Source organism: Arachis ipaensis, chromosome B10, assembly GCF_000816755.2.
Source record: "Arachis ipaensis cultivar K30076 chromosome B10, Araip1.1, whole genome shotgun sequence".
Lineage (NCBI taxonomy): Eukaryota > Viridiplantae > Streptophyta > Magnoliopsida > Fabales > Fabaceae > Arachis > Arachis ipaensis.
The window spans coordinates 67,640,651-67,644,286 of NC_029794.2; positions in this window are offsets into that span (position 1 = coordinate 67,640,651).

Consider the following 3,636-nt stretch of genomic DNA (forward strand, 5'->3'; position numbering starts at 1 on the left):
TTTGCTCTTGATGGAATTGGGTTGATAGAGGCCTTGGTTGATTGCTCTTGGAGTTTGGAGAAGAACCGAATTGAACCGGGTTGGAATCATGAAAGCTTGAGTAAAAGTTGGAGTAAAAGTTTGGGGCTAACTTTTGCTCCAACTTTTCACATCAGCACCCTTGTTTTGCTGATACCAACGTTGGGGCAAAAGTTATGGGTCTAACTTTTGCTCCAACGTTGGCCTCCCCTTTGTTATTCATGGCGCCAACGTTAGCCAGAAAGTTAGGGGCTAACGTTGGCGCAAACTTTTGCTAGCCCAGGGAGAGTTTTTCATGCGCCAACGTTAGCCAAAAAGTTAGGGGCTAACGTTGGCACAAACTTTTGGTGCATCCAGGGAGTGTTTTTCATGCCAAAAGTTAGCCAAAAAGTTAGGGGCTAACTTTTGGTCCAGCTTTTGCCCAAAAGTTAGCCAAAAAGTTAGGGGCTAACTTTTGCTCCAGCTTTTGCTTCCTGGTTCATAATTAATCCAAAAGTTTGAGCTAAAGTTTGAGGCAAACTTTTGCTCAAACTTCTTGTTCTCTCTTCCTCCTAACCCTTCCTTCTTGCATCAACCTTTCTCCAAGCTTTCTTCACCTATCATCAATCAACCAAACACATCAAAGCTATGCTCAAAATCATGAGATATTCATTCTTTCATAATATGTGACAATTATAGCATAAAACCTCATGAAATAGCATGAATTCATACATGGTTGATTAAATCAAAGGAAGCATGAAAATCTACCCAATTGGCTTGCTTTTGGCTCAAGAAAGTGCATAATTCAATTGAAAACAAAAGAAAAAGGCTAGTGAAACTAGGCTAAGATGACTTGTCATCAATGCAATTCACTTCTTGATCAAACTCCTTCAATTCATTGTTTAACTGTTCCGGTTCACTAGTTCTACCTTCCTCTACTTGTGACTCAAGCTTCAATTCCACTTCTTTGAATTGAGACTCTATGTTTCCCTCCTTACTACACTCCTCAGTTGCTCATCCACCTTCGTCAAGGGGGGTGGCTTGAGTGGTTGAGTGTAGAGAGGCCAAGCAGCTCACCGCTTTGGCTATGGTAGCAACGAACTCCCCTTGTGTCCTTCGGAACCCTTCTTGCTCTTGAAAGAATGCTTGAAGGTCTTGTTCTTCTTGGGGCAAGGGTTGGAAAACTTCATATTGAGGTGGAAAAAAAGGTTCAAAGGTTGGAAGAAAGGTTGTATAGTTGGAAGGTATATCATGTGGGTGAGGGTATTGAGGTGGTGTATAAGGGTGTGGTTCATATGGTTGGTAACAAGGTGTATAGACATTTTGATTCCATGGGGGTGTATAGGGTGGTTCTTAAAGGTTTGGTGGTTGAGGGTTGTGTATAGGGTATCTCTCATATCCTTGGGCATGATATTCATATAGGGGAGGGTTTGGCTTGTAGTATAAGGTAGGTGTTTGCCATGAGTGTTGCTCATACACAATTGGTTCCTCCCTAAATTGATTCTCCCACTCCATGAAGCAATCCCAATTTGGATTCATCATACCCTACAAAATATTCACAACCAAGCTCCAAGCAACAAGGGTAATAGCTCATAGAGAAAGTAGAAAATAAAAGCCAAAGACATCAACAAACAAGAAAACAAACACATAAGTATAACCAAAAGTAACCAAACAACCAAAAAGTAAGATATTTACATTATGGACATATTCATAACAACCTAAAGATAGCACTCAATTGCATTCCCGACAACGGCGCCAAATTTGACAAGAGAATTATTGCCGGTTCGGAATCAATCAAAATAAGCATCAATTCGTTGGTAGCATAGTCCAAACCAACAATGAATTCTCAAGATCAAATAAAAAATTCAAATTCTAATTAACCAAGAGTATTTAGACTCCCGGGTTGTTCTCCCTAGGACGCAATTGAGAGTGTTTCTCTTTCGGTTGTGAGGGAAAAAGGGGGTTTTCAAGCAAGGAATGAAAGATTAAAAGAACTAGCAAGAAAAGAACTGAGAAATGAGCAAAATTGATGTAAATGAAAGTAAAGAGAAAATGAGATCAAAACTAGTGAAAATGCTATAAATGCAATAAGGCGCCTTGACTTGGGAGTGAGTGTCCAAGGAATCCTATCATCGCCATAACCACAACTATGGTAATTATGATGAGTCAATCTCGCCTAGTCAACCCCAACCATCGAGGAGTAAGTCAAGCAAGCATAATTGACCTTAATCCATAAGTCCTAGCCAACTTACCAAACTAGTTGATAAAAGACTAGCATCAATGGAAACAAGAGTCAACTAACTACCCAAGAATTACCACTAAATGTCAGACATTATGACTCTAGTATCCTAGGAACTCAAACCACAAGCCAAGCTGTGACAATCTACTCAAATCCTAAGGTTGGCATTTTCACAAACACCTTGTGTGCATAAAAGTAAAGCATGGAAAATTGTAAAGGAAAATAGAAAGCTATAACTAACCATGCACAAAATCAACAATAAACATCCAAGCAAGCATAAAGAAAGCATGAAACATTAAATTCATTAATCAAGACTTCAAGAACTCAAAATTGCAATTTTAAACAAAGTGCTTGAACCAAAGGAAATGAAAATAAAGACAATGTAATTAAAGTGGAAATTAGAGTACTTACAATTAAAGATGCAAAAATCCAAGAGAAAAGCTTCTATAAAATGCTACAATGGAAATGAAAACTAAATCCTAAGAGATCAATGCTACACTACTCCTACTCCTACCCCTAAATTACTCTCTAAAACTATCTAAGTGAGCTCCCCCTTCATATGTGCTGAACCCCCCTTATATAGCACTCCAAATTCAGCCTCAAGCCTTCAAAATTTGGCCCAAAAGCACCCAGAAATCGTCAGGCACGCGTTTCATTTATGTAACCACGTGCAGGGACCTGTGCGGACCCACAGACGTGTGCGTCCACACACTCGGATGAAAATTGACCTGTGCATTCGCACAGGTGCGTGCGTACACACACATGGAAATTCTTGCTTGTGCGCACCCACACTTTGCTGTGTGTGCTTTTCCTTGTTTTCTTCATGTTTTCTCCCTTGTACATGCTTTCTTCCACTTTTGCCTATCCATTCTTGCCTCCATGGTCTGAAATCACTCACAAACCATATCACAACATCGGATGACATAAAAGTGGAATTAAATTGCTGTATTAAAGCACAAAATTGCATATTTTCACATTTAGGTTCACATTAGGGATCAAAACAAAAGTATGCTATTTTGGTGCTTAAATGTGAGTTCATGTGCTAGAATCCATCCAAATTGAGTCAAAATATTCCATTAAATATGGACTCATTAATCTCTTTTCAAATTTTTGAATATTCATTCCTCATGAGCTTGAAAGGGACCTCAGGGATCACTTTCTTCTCTACCACTACTTCATAGAAGTGGTCTTAGTGGGCTTTGGTGATGAATCTCTCCATCTCCCAATATTCAGAGGTGGTGGCTACTGCTTTTCCTTTCCTCTTTCTAGAGGATTCTCCAACCTTGGATGCCATAAGTGGTAATGGAAAGCAAAATGCAACGCTTTTCCAACACCAAACTTAAAGGGAGATAGAGGGAGAGAGAAGGCTCAGCCGTGGGGCTTATGAGTGTATGAGAGGT